General features: G+C 41.6%; 1 long non-coding RNA gene across 1 annotated transcript in view; it reads right to left on the bottom strand.

Moving 5' to 3' along the window:
- Positions 1–6,226: 6,226 nt before the first annotated feature.
- LOC307220518 overlaps positions 6,227–18,378 on the bottom strand; it is a 99,432-nt gene continuing 87,280 nt past the window's right edge. The window contains exons 5-6 of the long non-coding RNA XR_013840901.1: positions 8,649–8,711; positions 6,227–7,706 (exon numbers count right to left, since the gene is read on the bottom strand). This is a non-coding gene — a long non-coding RNA (uncharacterized lncRNA). The remainder of the gene's footprint in view (positions 7,707–8,648; positions 8,712–18,378) is intronic.

The following is an 18,378-nucleotide window of genomic DNA, read 5'->3' as shown; positions in this document are numbered from 1 at the left end:
TGATTTTGGATTAGCCACTGTGTGTGTATGTGCTTGAGCTATCGTTCTCCTCCTCCTGCTTCCCGTTCACTCTCCCTGCGCCCCTGCGCTCTCCCTACGACTTTAGAATTGACACTCTGTGTGTCTGTGTGTGTGAGAGAGAGGGCTCCTTCTCCTCCTCCTGCTTCCCGTTCACTCTCCCTGCCCTCTCCCTCCCTGCCCTCTGCCTCCGACTTTAGAATTGACACTCTGTGTGTCTGTGTGTGTGAGAGAGAGGGCTCCTTCTCCTCCTCCTGCTTCCCGTTCACTCTCCCTGCGCCCCTGCGCTCTCCCTCCGACTTTAGAATTGACACTCTGTGTGTCTGTGTGTGTGAGAGAGAGGGCTCCTTCTCCTCCTCCTGCTTCCCGTTCACTCTCCCTGCACCCCTGCGCTCTCCCTCCGACTTTAGAATTGACACTCTGTGTGTCTGTGTGTGTGAGAGAGAGGGCTCCTTCTCCTCCTCCTGCTTCCCGTTCACTCTCCCTGCGCCCCTGCGCTCTCCCTCCGACTTTAGAATTGACACTCTAAGTGTCTGTGTGTGTGTGAGAGAGGGCTCCTTCTCCTCCTCCTGCTTCCCGTTCACTCTCCCTGCCCTCTCCCTCCCTGCCCTCTGCCTCCGACTTTAGAATTGACACTCTGTGTGTCTGTGTGTGTGAGAGAGAGGGCTCCTTCTCCTCCTCCTGCTTCCCGTTCACTCTCCCTGCCCTCTGCCTCCGACTTTAGAATTGACACTCTGTGTGTGTGTCTGTGTGTGTGTGAGAGAGAGGGCTCCTTCTCCTCCTCCTGCTTCCCGTTCACTCTCCCTGCCCTCTCCCTCTTTAGAATTGACACTCTGTGTGTCTGTGTGTGAGAGAGAGAGGGCTCCTTCTCCTCCTCCTGCTTCCCGTTCACTCCCCCAGCGCCCTGCGACTTTAGGGCCAGTTCTCTCTCTGCGTGTGTGTGTGTTTTGACCTCACTGCGCTTGTTGGGGGAGAGTGTTGGTCGCAATTTTTCTTGATTTGTCTCAGAGTGGTTACTATCATGGTTTCCTTGCCAGGGAGGAGGGAGAGAACCAGAGTCTGCTTGTTCTAAAGGAGCAAAGCCGGAGAGGAGCCTCTCCTGCATTATTAGCAGCATCTTTTTCCACCCACCCCACGCGTGCTCCTTGTCCCTTGAGTTCTTTTCCTTCCCTCCCCACTTAAAATGTGGTTACAAAGCACGGATCCACATGGATCCTCAGGATTTTTGCACTAGGTCACCCCAAATTCACCATCAGATCACATAGCATATCCATGGCTACAGCCTGCACCAAAAAGCACACGCACCCACTGTTTCATGGGGCCGCAATGGCGCAAAAACGTGGTTACAAAGCATGGATCCACATGGATCCTCAGGATTTTTGCATTGGGCTACCCCAAACTCACCGTCAGATCACATGTCTGTGGCCACAGCATGAACCACAAAAATCATACATCCACTGTTTCGTTTAGAATATTTTTTTCTTGTTTTCCTCCTCTAAAAACTATGTGCGTGTTATGGTCAGGTGCGTGTTATAGAGCGAAAAATACGGTACCTTGAAATTTCTCACTGCCAATTTTTAAAAATCGCTGCCCCTTTGATTACTGGAACTGTTTGAAACAAGAATAACATATTTGGTAGCACATTCATTTTTATCATTGCAATTCTTCCCCAAAATGACAATTTCATTCTTCCCCACACCTCTAAGTCTCTTTTGATCTTATTCCACGTTGGAATATAATTATTCTGAAACAAGTCAATACTCCTGGGGGTTAACCAAACTCCTAAATATTTAACTTTCTTTACCACTTCTATTTCAGTTTGCTGCTGTAATCTGTTTACATTCTCCGAATCTACATATTTAGTAATTGCTTTAGTTTTTTTCTTATTCAGAATGAATCCTGCCAACTGACCAAACGGGTCCATTTCTTTCAACACTTCTGTTACCATGTTCATGGGATCTTCCAAAGTTAATACTAAGTCATCCGCAAGGGCTTTAACCTTAAATTCTTTTCTACCCACCGTTACCCCTTTTATCTGAACATTACTTCTAATTGCCCTTAAAAACACTTCCAGGACCGTGATAAGTAACAGAGGTGATAAAGGACATCCTTGTCTTGTTCCCTTAGTTATCTTTATATTTTCCGTCGTCACGTTATTAACTAATAATTTAGCTCTTTGATCCATATAAATAGCCTTAATACCATTTAAAAATGAATGTCCCACCTCCATCTCATTCCATGAGCGAAATACACTGAAGTGAAGGATGCTGGGGGAATTAAGTACAGCAATGATTACATCAGTTCAGTACTGAAGATTCTGAATCCAGAGAGAGTATCGTAGGCATCTAGGAGGGCAAAGTAGTCAGTCAGAAATCTGTTTGGGAAATCTGTCACTGCAACAACAGACTTTCCAACCAGCAAGCACAGCAGTCGACAATGTAGGCAGCCAAGAGAGCAAATGAGGTCAGGAAAGAAACAGCCAATACAGACCAAAACACGGCTAGAAGAAATAATAATACATGAAACAGAACAACAGTGTTTAAATAACACTCAGGTCATGGCAAAAAGCTGGCTGAGGCTACTAAATGGAAATCGGAGGCCGGTGCTTCAGCTCAGCTCAGTTCAAGCTACAAACAAACTATTTATGTGCAATTTGGTGTCTTTGAGATGGAGGCAATATTGATTGTGGGCTGTGATTCCCCCACCCTCCTTTTCAGTAAGTTTTATTTGGGAACAAAAGTAGTGAAAACACCCAATAACAGAATCACTGAATCAAGAGCAGATTGCAAACTTGTGGCAGAGGGTGTCACGGTGGGGCTGTGCTACTTACTTGACACACACACACCCCTGCCAAGTCAATGCTGCATCCTGGGATGGATAAGGGGAGAGGAGGCACATTGCAAATGCACCAGAGAGCCAATGCAGTGCTCCTGCCAGCATGTCTGCAGCACTCTGACCTCACCTCTCTTCCTATCCATCCCAATATGCAGCTGTGCTTAGGCCAGAGGGAAGTCAGAGAAGTTTTACAGCCCCAGTTCCTGCAAACACAGCTCTCTGTAAAACCTATGGGCAGCAGGATATCCAGATTGTGTTGTCTCTAATGCTTCTCGCCCACCTTAGACCACACCTGACAACTGCACATTGAAATGTCACAGTAGAATAGGGATCTAGGTGCGTTGTGTCCAATGTGCTTAGGTCTGATCCACACAATCATCACCATTTCTGGAGCAACAATTGCATTGCTTGAGTCTTTATGCACTTCGGCATCTATTAGACTGTGGCTCCATCACACAAACATAAGGCAGAATCAGGGATTTGGCATGTGGGCTAGGTGCTCAGGAACAGCATCCTGACCCTGCCACCACCATTGTTGCATCTTTCCCCTTTTGTGTCTTTCTTTATCTCTCTTTTTATTACAGTCACATATCCCAACAATAATTGCATGTGGAAACATTTCTTTAAAGTAAGCTATGTTCTGGTAAGAAACAGAATTCTTTAGTTGTTTCTCCTGAGAAACCATCATATAACTCAGTGACAAAACACATGTTAGCGCGTAGTCCCAGGTTCAGTCCCTGGCATCTCTACATCTCTATAGTGATTGTCCTCTGTCTAAAACCCTGGGGAGCTGGTGGCAGTCAGTGTAGAAAATTTGGAGCCAGATAGACCTAGTATAAGAAGAAGAGTTTGGCTTTGACATCCCGCTTTATCACTACCCGCAGGAGTCTCAAAGCGGCTAACATTCTCCTTTCCCTTCCTGCCCCACAACAAACACTCTGTGAGGTGAGTGGGGCTGAGAGACTTCAGAGAAGTGTGACTGGCCCAAGGTCACCCATCACCTGCATGTGGAGGAGTAGAGACGCGAACCCAGTTCACCAGATTACGAGTCCACCGCTCTTAACCACTACACTACACTCCAGACAGCTTTCTATGTACCTATGTATCATGGAGCAAAAGAAGGAAATCGAGAATCTCCATTTTACTATCTATCATTAGAGTTTGATTTAAGGCAGCCTTCCCAATCTGGTGCCCTCCAAATGTTTTGAACTATAAGCCGGCACATCTAATGGGAATTCTGAAGACCAAACTATCTGGAGGGCACCAGGTTGGGAAAGGTACACTGGGGGATATGCTAAATTGGATGAACTGAGTTCTTCACGACAGAATATATATAACCCCCTGTGATGGGTCTGGAAGCCTTTCTCAAGGAATACCTCTGCTCACTCAGAGATATATTTACAGTCTTTATTTACATACATATTTACAAGGTGCAGAACATAGCTTCATGCGTCCGAATCCTCAGTAGCAGATCCAGGAAGTGGGAGCTTTTGGCTCCTCTTCCAGCAGAAGAGCTTCGGAAGCCCCAAGCACCTCCTTTGTTCCCTACATTTTAACCCCCACCTGTCCTGTGCTGAAGGAATACGCATTGAATCTCCCTCTGTCCCTGAACTGGTCGAGTGGTATTGCAGCATCCGGGAGCATCCTTGCCACTTGAGTTCCTTCCGCTTGCTTGTCCTCCTCTCCCTCTCCTGTCTTTTCTAAAGGCTCCTGTTCTTCCCCCTCCCTCAGCTCCGGGGCATTCCCTGGCAGCCCCGTGACACACACACACACACACACACACACACACACACACACACACCCAGTTTAAAAACCTGAGCTGAACAAGTCCTAAATGCCCACAGGCCATTAAGAAAGACTGGTTGTGGTAAACGGCACAGTAATTATAAAAGCAACATGGATAAAAACAGTATACATTCCACCAAGAGCTTTATGAACGTATAATGCAACTATAAATCACACATTATTTTATATTTATTATTTCAAAGGCCTTTTAAAATATATGACAATGGTTGTAATTGATGAAAGGCTGTTGTTTCATAAACAACAAAATATGACTTTCTGTTTGGCTGATCTTTGTTCCTGACATTTGTCAGTAGTGAAGAATACCCTATGGAGAGACTGTTAAATAGATGGCAATTTGTCTCTATTAACCTGATGGCATGAACCAGCTGATCACTCTGTTAAATGCTTAGGCAAACAGCATAACTTCAGTTGTTAACAGAAGTATTGTATCAACACTTCTCCCTTCCTACAGTTCTCTTTCCCTGTCCTTTTTGCATTCCCCATTTTATTTATGACGGGTGTTCAGCAACCATATGAGTCACCTTGTATCTCTATCTGCAGCAGGACTGTGCAGAGGTGGGGGCAGTTGGGTACACTTGCCCTGGGCCCCGGAGAGCTAAGCCGGATGCTAGGGCCCGCCAGCTTTTTTTGTTTGAGTTTATAACTTTACGCTAACAAGACTCCTCCCCTGAGCCTCAGACAAGCTCTGCACTGGCCTGATATGCAGCATCCAGAAGCAGCCCAATTTCTTTTGGATCTATTCTATATCATTCCGATTTGATTCATTATTCAGGTCCAAATAATGAAAATCCAAAGATTTGTTTCATCCTTACTGCCTATAATGGAGAATCTAAAAATATAACTTAGTTTGCACAAAAGCGAATGAAATTTGCAGGCAGAAGAGTTGCTGTGGAATAGATTAAGCCAACAAAATTTTAGGCAGAAAACTCCAGGAGTTTTCATGTAGGAAGCATTTAATGTGTGTGTTTCTTAAGTCTCTTTTTTATTTTTTGCAAGAATTGGATATAAATTGTTATCACGGCTGCCGCTTCTGAGAGGATAAAGCCTGCCAAATTTCAGAAAGATAAGAGCAAAAGTTCTGCCACAAGGACAGATTTTACCCTTTTCGGGTGGGAAAATAGAAATGGCATTCCCTCCCATGTCTTTTGTGAGCAATCAGTTTGAAAGCTAGGGACCCTGGGTAAGAAACTTGCCTTTGTAGAACTTTTATGAAAACATTGTCCTAAGAATTTGGTTTTTGTTAGTTTTTAATAATATAATATAATATAATAATATAATTTAGCACAATGAGAAAATAGATACTGCCTATTAATTTTCAAAACATGGTAGGGGGTCATTTACAAACACGTTGTGGGCCAGTGCTATTACCATGATAAGTAATAGGGGGGAAATTCATTTGTGAAAAGTGAATGAACAAACACCATTTCTTATGTATCTACATATGAATTTTAATGCAGGCATCCACTGAATTTTGCAGTTGATATGCAGATAATATCACCATTTATATTTATGAACTACAAGCATTCCATAAATACAGGAAATATGAAATTATCACATCATTGCATGATTAACTTTCAAACTTATATAAATAACAATTATGAATGGAACATATTCAGTTTTCACAAATGCAAATTAGAGAACCATTATTTCATGCATAAATTAGTCTTTCAGATTTGCAATCTACATAATCCTTGTAATAGGAAAGAAGGCTAAAACCCACTGCTTCCTGTACTTGATCGACAAGGTGAACAATTGGCCCTCATCTTTAGATGCCCTATTTACATGTTTAAAAATATATTCCTTTCTTCCTTTCTCTGGACTAAACATTCATTTATAAATGATTTCTGTTTTGGATCACTTAATCCTCCTTCAGTGAAATATAGAAAAGCAAAACCCAACTCAGTGATTAGATTCAAGATGAGAACAGAAATAATAATAACAGTAATGATATATTAATAATTCATTATTAATTGTCAATTATTGTTTGCAGTCTGGTAGGCTACTGAATTCAAAAATGATGTGTTTGTTAAGTGACTGAGAAGGATATCCAAAGCCTTCCTGTTTCTGAAGCATTCCATCCTGTTCATTTTCACAACAAGACTAAATGAGAGCCAGCTGGCATGAATGACATACCTATATTAGCAGAACATGAAAGCTTTGCTGTATTATTAATTTCCCATATTAGTCCTCATTTCACTGATGTAATCTAGGAGAGGCTAAATGGTTTAACATTAGGTTGCTTACTAGCAATAAGATTATGCTTAATAACCTAAATAGGGACAGCCATATAAAAAGACGGCAAACTGTACTCAGAGGAGCCAATTGGCAGAAATGGCCCTGACTCTAACAAAAAAGGAACAAATATCACTTAGGGAGGCACATGAAGGCAATCCCCACATAGAAGAAAAAGTGGAATTTTTTTGCCCTTGCAGAGGCCCATTTGCCCATCAGATATGGCTTACAGCTGCTATCCAGAGCGGGCATTGAGGCTCTGAAGGAGAAAGCCCACTCCAGGGATAGGGATGCTTATTTATTCTTTTTATGTAGACAATTTTCTACCCCATGGTTATAACATATCTACAGTGGTGGCTGGTACTCACTGGAACTGGTGGAAGACAGGGGGCCCTATACCCACCCTCCTCATTTATTCCCATTTTAGCCAAATCGTGCCACAGTAGTCTCCTAAAAAGAGCAGCTATGGGTAACATCACAATGGGTTCCAAGGTCGTGGCTCTCTCTGCTCCCTAGAATTTGAGGACTGACACATTGTGCTATAGGGAAGCCTTGTTTTGACATGTTTGTTTATCATGGACTTTGACTGTGATTCATGACCATCATAGTCTGAAGCGAGGTACAACAAATAAAACATGGGTGCTGAGTTCATTAGCATTTAATGAATAACAAATTGGCTCGCTTCTGCTAGCAATCTGAACTTGTCATCCTCCGGAGTGTTTTTCCCTCCTCTTCGTTTACATTATCTCCTTTCATGCAAATGGAAGGACTACACAAATAAAATTAGATGTGGCAGCTTTCTCCGTAACCAACAACTGGAAGAGGATCAGCAAAATGAAATTGCAGAGCTTTCTGTTCCTCTCCATAGTAATGATCAAAGAGGAATTTTGGTAGGCTCTGGTACTCTTTAGCTTTCAATCTATCAACTTGGCCAGGATTCAACTCTTAGGGGAAAGTTTCTTTTCATTGTATTTTAAGCTTATGGTTACACAAGTAGTCAACAATTGCAGGGAGAAGCTTAGGCAGACCAAAATTCAGCATGAGCTCAGAATGGTGAGAGTTTAAAAATAATTTCTAAAAGGTTTCTTCAGCTATGTTTGAAGCAAGAGGAAGGACAAACAGGAGATCCTCTGTGTGGAGATGGATAAATGCTATTGGGTGACAGAGAGAAGGCAGAGAGAAGGAAGAACTGCTCCACTTCTACTTTGCCTGTGTCTTCACCCAAAACGAAAGCAGTGTTCAACCTGGTGATAACAGAATAAATGATGCACAGATGGAGCTGCAGCCCAAGAGGCGGTGAGGGAACACCTAGCTGCTTTAAATGAATTCATATCTCCAGGGCCTCATGAGCTGCACCCAAGGGTATTAAAAGAGATATTTACTTTAAGTAGGTCCTGCTGATATCAGTGACACTTTCTTATGAGTAAACAGGCTTTGGAGCAAGGTCAAGATATGAACACACTATACACTGCACTGTTTCCACAAAAAAACAACATAGGACCTCAAACCCAGCTGAAGCAACATGAACATTATGGCTGCCATACTTCAGCACACATAGCTAGCTGTATATTTGAATGATATGTCTGTCTCATTGAAACGGAATAATCGGAATAAGTGCAATTGACAACACTGGTGCGTAAAGTAAACTGCAGAAGTTTCTCATGCACTGCTACACACCCGTAGATGAAATCTACTGCTTGCTTTTCCCCAGAAGTAACATCACTACAGAGCAGAGAAGTTCAAGGTAAAAATCTCACCTGGCTTGTGGTTTCACACTGCAGACATAAAACATGATTATTTCTTCTTGCAGTTGGGCCAGCCTAGGCATAACATAGAAAATCTGATCACAGGTCAGTTAATGGCTTTGATCTTCTTTTTTCTTTTTTAGGCTCAAAGGCAAACTGAATCAGAGTCATGGCACTGGGGAGAAGTGATTCAGCCTTTCATCCCAGTCTTTCCCCCGAATTTAAATTGTCCTCTCCCCCCAATCTGCTATTAGCCACTTGGAGGGGGCGGAGAAGTATAAAATATATATCAGCTTCCCTGCTTCCCATATGTATGTGTGTATAAATCCCCAAAATGGCTAAGCTTAACTTTTGATTTTGCTAGAACATATACCGCCTACTGTATACATCAGAGGTGATGATGTTTCTTGGGCGGAGGGGACCACATGTCAAGGTAGGTGTGGCTAAATATAGGGTTTGAGCTTTATTTTATTTTTTGAAAAACCTAGGAAAAACCTCAACTTGGGTTGCCATACATCCTGATTTTCCCGGACATTTCAGCGATTTCCACCTGGACACTGCTTCTGATGGCCAATTGCCAGCTATGTTCCAGACATATGGCAACCCCACTAAATACAAGTGGGCAGGGTCAGAGTGAAAATATGGTTGTGAACCATTGTCAAGGACAAATGTGGGGGGGGGGAGGGTTTGCTAGAGACAAAAATCTTTTGGCATGACAGAGGGCTACATATGGGAGCAGTCAGTAAAAAGAAATATCATTTTCAATTAAAAAATACCTTATTTATTTGATAAATAAGGTTTAACCTAATTTTGAATATTTTTCTACACTGCCTTGTGTTGTTTTTACATGACAGGTGGTACAGAAATAGTTTTAACAAATAAATGATGTTTTGCATTACCCTTTGTATTAACTTTAAAAGTGTTCAGTGGGTATATTTTTCTGAGGACAAAGTTGTGAAGCCTATCAACTATGTGATTGACCGTCTTCCTGCTGTTGTTTTAGAATTTCTATCAGGAGACTCCCCCCTCCATTTGGTTAGCTATTGATTCACCACACAGATCTGATTATTATATTGTTATAAAAGTTGGGTGTCTCCCCCTCTCTCTGCCTAGCAGTGGCAAGAGCCCATGGGATTCCAGGCACTCACCCAGAATTTGTGTTCCTTTGGAGCAGCCATAGGCAAACTCAGCCCTCCAGATGTTTTGGGACTACAACTCCCATCATCCCTGACCACTGGTCCTGTTAGCTAGGGATGATGGGAGTTGTAGTCCCAAAACATCTGGAGGGCTGAGTTTGCCTATGCCTGCTTTGGAGAATTGAGACACGACAGAGACTGCCGTGGCTTTAAGAAATACAATTTATTCATCTATTTACACCTTCAGTCTGTATGGAGGGAGTCCAGATCTTACAGCACAGTCCTTGTACTCCACAGCAGTGTAACCCTGGAATCCGAGTCATCACCCCCAGCCAGCAAGCAGCCAGCCTGCCCAAGATGGACCCCAGTCTTTCTTCCTTGTTCTTCTTACCAGAACATCTTGCTAAAAGACTCTTTTTCTGTCACCTCACATCTAGTTACCCTGGCAAGCTTCCAACCCCCCAGACTCTGTTCATACCTTAGGGGGAAGGACAGTTCTCCTGCACTGTCAATGGTTCTCAATGGCGCCATATTGTTTCTTAATGGTCCTAGGTTGGCCAGGTCATTTTGCATAGGCTAGCTCAGGAATTCCTCTGCAGCTGGTATTTATCCCTTCTCATCCCAAATATCCTGTCATTTATTAATTTCTAGGGTCTAGGGGGGTTCCCCCAAAAAACTAATATAAACATGTGTGTGTTATGTGACAAAGACACATGAGAGCAGAAGCAGCAAAGCAAGTGCTGGGAAGTGCTGGGACTGCACAATCATTTGGGCCTACTGAAGTTGTTCAGGCCTAACTGCTAACTGTTGAGTCACTCTGACATGTGACTTAGCAGCCAGTTTCACTTTGTGCTCTCTGTAAGATTTCAGGCACAGTCTGTCTGCTTCGGTTGTGAACAGAGTCAGTATGTAATCTCAGTCAAACTGTTTGTAACCATGTTTATGAAGAAGTTTATTTTAATTCAGTAAAGCTTTTATTCTTTAAAACCCTGCATTATTAATTTATGCTGCACGTCAGTGTGTACATGAGTATCTGCATTTCTATTGCACTGATAAGATGAAAAAATCTGCATGGTTAGCAAAAATATAATGTGAACCCTTCACTTGTATGGAGCTGCATTTCTGCAACTCTTAAAGGTGAAGCAGCCCTCCAATTAAAAACCTTACTTGGATTTCAATAGGCAATTTTTAACCTCATAGGTAGAGGAAACAATAGAATCAAATGGCAATGTGCTTCTGTAGCAAGTGATCAAGTGTTGTTCTTATTGTATTATCTCATTTTCTTTTTTATGCCGAACCAAAACATATGTGAGATGCAGTGATCAGGTCATTTGCTTTTTGCAGAAAGAGCAATGCCTTGGCCCTCTAATGCAATCAAGAGCTTCTCACACACATTTCTCTGATCCTTTCAAGCTTGCAAATGGCTTAAGCAAAAGGAAAAAAGGATTTTCAAGTCTGGAGTCATTAGTACAAGATTCCAATTGTAAATGATTACCAACAGGAGGAAAAGGGGTTTGTTTTTTTTTTTAAAAAGGCTTTAAAAGTGTAAATTAAGGCAGCCACAAGTAGTAGAAATGCCACCTGGAGACATTTGTGTGTTTAAAATTAATGGTAACATGTAGGCCTGAAACTGGAAGACCAAAGGATTAACACACTAATAAAGAGATTGTAGTAATGATGATATATAGATTAGACAAATGAAAATAAGAAGGCAAACTGTAAAAACAAGAAAAAACAAAAAATGGTAGGACATGCAAAAGTAATTCCATAGACACACTGGAATGTTGACTCAATGTAGTAAATGAGATGAAGAATCACTTCATTAATCCCAAACTAGGCTCTGCAGCAAGTCAATGACAAACCATGGCTGCGTGTAGGCACTGGAAACTGCAGAACACTCAGGAGACAGTGCCTTTGTATTGGCAACGCCATCCTAGTGAGTGTCCTATTCTCACGGGGCACCAGAGTGAACAGAGGACTTGCCAAGAACAACAAGGGGACAGCAAGGGACAGGTCCCAACAAGGGAGGGGAGGTGGAATTGAGACTGCAAGAGAGACTCAGCTGGCTGAGAACTGGAGATCTGGATCCCAGGAAGGACCAAATGAGCTGTCAAAAAAGAGTCCCAACCCTATGACACCTGACACCCTAGTCCAATGCTTTCAACCATGGAGCCACCTCTGATGCTGCCTCCTATCACCAAGGGGCCTTCCCCTTCAAGGAAGGTTGCAGAGAGCAAGTCTGAAGAGCCTTTGATTCAGGGATAGGGAAGACGTCACTTTCTGGATGTTGTTGGACTCAGCCCCAGTCAGTATGGCCAACAATCAGTGATGTTGGGGGTTGTGGTCCAGCAAGATCTGTGAAATCACAGATGCCCCATCCCTGCTTTAAGTTGAGATGCCAACAATTGTACCAGCAACAACACAACACATCTGATTTTAACACAGAGCTCTGGATAATCGTGCTCATCTGAATACATAGTGAATTCAAGGTGCCAACTGCCATTAGGGCTCCCAATGTGACAACTGCTAATTGTCATGAAGGAGTCTCTTCTGCGACTTCAGTTATCCAAGGTTTCCTCACTTATGAACTCAAAAGCCCCCACCCAACTCAGCAGCACTCTCAGTTGCATTTTGTAAATCAATGTCTGTTTAGGACGCAGCAAATGAATTGCACTTGCTGCTGTGTGTCATATGGTTTGAACTGCAATAGCTCATGCATTACAGCATGAGACTCTTAATTTCAAGGTCATGGGTTCAAGCCCCAGGTTGAGTGAAAGATTCCTGCATTGCAGGTGGCTGGACCAGACAGTCCTCGTTGTTCCTTCCAACTCTACAATTCTGTGATTCTGTGATAAAGTCTATGGAAAGATATGGAACACTCCTCAGCAGCGCTTAAAGAATCGACGATCAGAGTACTGAATCTCGAAACTAACACTGATACAGATACAGATACAATATGGCATTAACACCAAGTCCCTAGATTTAAAATGTGACACTTCTGAGCGTCATAGTCTTCTTTAGAAGAAGCATATCACTAAACAGAATGATTGCATCTTGTCTGTTACTAAAACCCAGTGAAGTACAATATGTCATTTTGCCTTTAACAGTCTTAGCATTCCAAGTGTTACACCTGAGAAGGATGAAATGAGGGCATGGGAAGAGAAAGGAAGATTCTAGGACCTGGAACCTAAGTTTATAAAGCTATCTGAGAAATATTTACAAGCTAATATCCTTTTGTTAATCATGCTTATTATTTTCCAACTGTGTATTTAAAAGTAATCCAGGTCACCTGCAATTCTCAGGGTTTGGTGTTCTGTTTATAATTCTGCTCTTAATTATTACAAAATTTATTTCTCAATAAATTACATGCTGATGGATTTTCAAGTAATGAGTAGGGCTTCTAAATTCACTGGGGGCTTCACATATAAAACAGCTGGAAAATGGGCTAAACAGAGAACAGCATAAACATACCACAGGGCCCTGAATGTGAGAAAGAGGACATCTGAGAATGTTCCTGTAATACATATGATGCTAACAGAGAATAATGAGTTTAAGGAAGATTGTTCAAGAGGGTCTGCTTCCATACTAACTGTAAAACAACACACATTTCTAGTTGTAATGAAACCAGACATTGTTTGCAGCTTTAGCAACATATTTATACCAAGTTTAAATTCAGTAATATTCAGTAGTGAGTTTAAATTCTATCTTTTTCTGTTCCAGTTATGGTTCATTTACTGTTGTGCCCTGGAGATGTTTGTCTTCTAATTTTTGCCATATTTGATAAAGAGATCACATTGTTTTGAATTGCCTTTTATTGCATTTCCATCTGATTTGCTTCTTCCAGTATTTGGTAGTGCATATTTAAATAAAAAAGGAAAAGAAAATCCCTGAAGGGCTACCAGATGGTGCAACTACTGTCAAGCCAGTTTATACTTAAAGCGTGCAGCAAAGTTTTAAATTAGCATTTTCAAAGAGGAACAAACATTCTACCACTCTGTGTATGTGTGCATGTGTGTGTGCATGCACACGGGCAATTCAGATATACACACACATGTGCATGTAATGAATGTACATTGTTGCTGTGTGTGCACTGTGTGTTTGCAAACTGGTAACAGTGTTGTGTAACCCTTTAAGTTTCACACTTGAAAACTCCCTTACATTTCCTTTTCCACCATTCATATATCCTTCATGGGCAGTCTGCTGTTCTCAAGCAGCTCAGTTTGGCTGGATGTCTGCACATGCCCTGAGATGATAGGTCTGGATTTTCTCTGAGCCAAGATTGCATGAATAATCAAAGGAAGCTATGTATCATATATTCAGGGAAAGTCCTCAAAGTTCCTGCCAACCCTCACAGCACCCCACCATATTGGTGGTTGTATAGGGGGATTTCCCTGTGGTGACCTAAAACATAGACCTTCACATGGGCGATAACATTTAATGCATGCCTAATTAATCTCCCAGAACAAATGCAAAAATCTAATGCAGGTGACACCTCTCATCCAGCTATTATCCCTTGAACGTAATGAATTTCCTCTAGTAAGCATGTTTTGTCCCTATTAATCATCAATCATTTTATTTGTATGCCACCTTTCCAAAGTTAAAACCATGCCCAAGTCAGCTTACAACATATTTAAAAAAATGCAAAACTACAAACATAACAAAAGTCGTAATAAACAAGAAACAAACCATTGAATTGTACACAACCAAACCACATAAATCAGAAGATCCAAAAGGAAGATCCAAAAAATTAACATAAACAACAGCAGGTCTTCCAGGACTCACAGCCAAGATTGGCTGTTGTTTTTTGCTAAGACACCCATCATCCTTAGACATTCTGCTGCAGTTCTGCAACAAGAAAACTTAAGTGCTATGACAAATGACAGTTCACAATCCATCTGTTGTGTGGTATTTACCCACCCAGCATTGCCCTTAACAAAATCACCTTCTATATATCAAAGTCCATGCCCATGAGGAGGGACCTTCCCTATAACTGGAAACCAGCATTTCTGACATTGGCTGCTCCACCAGGGGCATGTGAACTACCCAACATGTTTTTGGAAGCATCAAAGGCCATTTAGCTTTCTTGGAATATGCTCGTCTATTCTGTCAGTATAAACAGCCCAAATTAACTGTCCCCACAGAGATTTCTAACTGCCACAGTGGGATGTACAACTAATTTTTCCCCAACCAACTGGGACAACAGTAATGAGTGCTGTACATTTATGTATAACAACAGATGTTCTCAGATGGACAGTTTCATGTGCATCAATTTGAGTTTCAGTCCATCCCATCCCAGAGGAACAGGGTAATATATTAAAATCACAAAATACGTAGCACTTACTATATGGCTTAGGTCTAAGTTACCTTCCTCTCCCAATTCCATCATGCCTGCTCCTCAAGAGACCTTATCTAAATTCTAGTTAGGCTGAGAGGGACAAGAGAGGGTCACATCCATAATACAGACAACCTTGCTCCATATGATATGTTTGCAGGGAGATGAGATGATATTGGCTATTTAATTATCTTTTGGTCTCATTTGTTTGTGGGGAGGTTAGATGACACCATGTTAAAACAAGTGTTATCCCACACTTTACAGTGAATTGCCACCATCCTCTCCTTATCACAAAGTCTGAGATTTTGTGGATGTGGGCTTCTTGCACAAGACCTCTTAATCATCTAATTGTGCAATACGCATTTCCCAGCATGGAACTGGATTCCACCTGAAAATAGCAAATGCTACCAACTCAGCTACATCCTAAGTAATTTAAGCCAATCCCCACCCCATTAATTTCAAATTCTCACCCCGCACACTAATCTTCAGAGGAGATGCCTGTTCATCTCTATTAGAGCTCCTCATCATACATTTGCCCTCTATGATATCATTAACTCTAAGTGTCAAAAACATCTTCGTTGTCTTAGCAGGGTACAGCCTTTCCCCTGCTCCAAAATAATACACCAGGCTCACATTCTTCCAAAACAGAGATAAAAGGGGACTGAGCGTGTCTTCAGGTTTTGAATGGCAATGCCATTTTGAAAGCAGATCCTCCCCAGGTCATTTAGAAAATCTTCCAAGGCACAGTATTTTGTATGGCATCTACAGTCTGACCTATCAAATGACACCCAATATATATTAAAGCAAACTGAAATCTCTCATTGTTCAGATGGTATACTCTGAATAGATGCAAAACCATTCTCAACTATCTACAGGAGTGCACAATGGGTACATGTTTGAATACAAATTTCAACAATTGTCTGCCGTACAATAATAACAAAAAAGAGACACAATAGGAGGACACTTCAGCAAAGTCAATTTGAATGAGATGCCCATTTTTCTTTAAAGAGGAAAGATGTTACATTAAAGTGGTCATTCATGATGTAGAAGCAGACACAATAGGACTGGGAGGGAAAGTATGTACAGTTATTTCAGGAAAGTGGAAAGAAATTGTTGCTACATGCAATAAGATAAGCTTATCAATGTACAGCCTGTCTCTCCACCAATGGGTGCAGTAATCATGATGATAAGACTCTAATCTATAAATGGTTTCAGGTGTTCATGGGAAGCCATGAGAGAAGTGTGGGTTATGCTTCTTCTCATATTTCCAGTAGTAACTTACTTATTTGAGTCATTTTTGAGTCACTTTGAGTAAAATGACAAAGTGACTTACAAACACAGTAAGCAGAGCCATGTGGAATATTAGTTAAGTAGCAGGAAACAGTAGGAATAAATGGACTGTTCTTCAAATGGAGGCATGTAGAAAGTAGACCCACAAGGATGAATATTGGGACCTGTGATTTTTAACTGGTTACTAAATTAACTAGAGTTAGGGGTGAGCAGTGAGGTGGTCCAGGTTTTTGAAACTTAATAGTTATTGATTTTTAAAACAAAAAGAGATGGCAAAGAGCTCCAAAAGAACCTAACCAAACTGAGGAAAGGGTAGTGAAACAACAGAAGCAATTCAATGTTGCATGTCAAGGCAAATATATATATATATTATATATATATATATATATATATATATATATATATATATATATATATATATGACTGACTAGCAATGAGATATTGGGGTTCTGGTAGTTAGCTCACTGAAGATGTCAACTCAGTGTATGACAACTGTGAAAAAGATTCCACACTAGGGATCATTAGGAAAGGAGTGGAAAATTAAACTAATATCATAATGCTGTTAAACCTATGGTACAACCACATTTGGAATACTGTTACAGTTCTGGTCGCCTTCCCTTAAAAACAAAATTGCAGAGTGACAATAAAAGGGCAACCAAAATTATAAAGGGAAGAAGCAACTTCTCTGTGAAAAAGTAGCTTCATCCTCTTGACAAAGGAAGAGAGAGTGCTCTTGTGTTCAGGTCCAGCTTACAGGTTTCCGAGAGGGAACTGATTGGTTGCTGTGAGACTCAGTTGCTGAACTAGTTGGGCCATTCGTTCAATTCAGCAGGCTCTCCTGCTGTTCTTATGCAATTTGAAGCTCTAAAGAAAGTGACCTCTCAAATGGTGAGATTTCAATAAATGGAGCAGCATTCGCAATTGCCATCAGCACTTCCCATGTTGTTCTTCTGTTCTCTCCAGCTGCAAGCGGAAACCCAAAGCAGAAATGAAACGCTGTGCTCATGAAATGAGCACTATATCTGTTACAGAAACAAACCTTTCCCTTTTCCGATACAGCTGGTTTAATTAGTGATAGTTTAGCAGCACTTTAGCATAGCTTTTGTGTGGAAAATTGATTAAATGTATGGTCTTTTTTGGGACAAATTAACAAAAGAAAATCTCTAGGAATGCGTAATGAGCTTTTTCAGTGCCGTGTTAATCTCAGTTACCAACAAATGCAAAACGGCTGAAGAAAAATTAGGCATTTTGTAGTGTATTGGGCTTCAACTAATGATGATGATTTGGTGATGTAAAATTAATGCATTTTTAATCAACATATTATTAGAACATCCATTTACATGCAATTGTTTTCATGAAGATTTAAGTGCAAAGGAAAAAAAATGTTGCTGTGCCCGAGAAGCAGAAGTGTGGAAATAGGATCTGTAACAGGGGGAAATAACCTCACAACTGTCACACTTCCAAGTTCATTTTCTTCAATAAAAGGACAAAAAGAATTAAGAGCCATGCTATGCTTTCGCGATGGGGATTTCCTGCCTCCTCCTTCCACCCTGCAGCCCATTGTGATCACCCAAAGCAGCTGCTCCTGAGGGTTAGGACACACAAACACACATGCACAATGACACAGGATGTGGTTTGGAGGGCTGCATATGGAGATGCATCAGAAATTTCCTTATACTGAGTTGGATATTGTCTCCATCAAGACTGGCAGCAGCTCTGCAAGGTTTGAGACAAGGGCCTCTCCCAGCCCAACCTTCCGTAGGCAAGCAGTGCTTTTTTCCAGCCAGAGTGTGCCAGAACACAGTTCCAGCACCTCTCAGGTGGGTGCCATCATGGGCCAGGGCTCCCCTGCCCACTTCTTGCCTTTACATACTTCTGAGACGCCCCAAATGAACATTTCAAGTCAGAGCAGTAGCTGGCCAGCGTGCGTGAATCCTACACTTTTTTAAAAGATCTATGACTCCAGCCCGCTCCTAGCAGCGAT

This window comes from Podarcis cretensis (assembly GCF_951804945.1).
Source record: "Podarcis cretensis genome assembly, chromosome: 1".
NCBI lineage: Eukaryota > Metazoa > Chordata > Lepidosauria > Squamata > Lacertidae > Podarcis > Podarcis cretensis.
The sequence above is the reverse complement of the archived record's forward strand: the minus strand, read 5'-3'. Positions and strand labels throughout refer to the sequence as shown.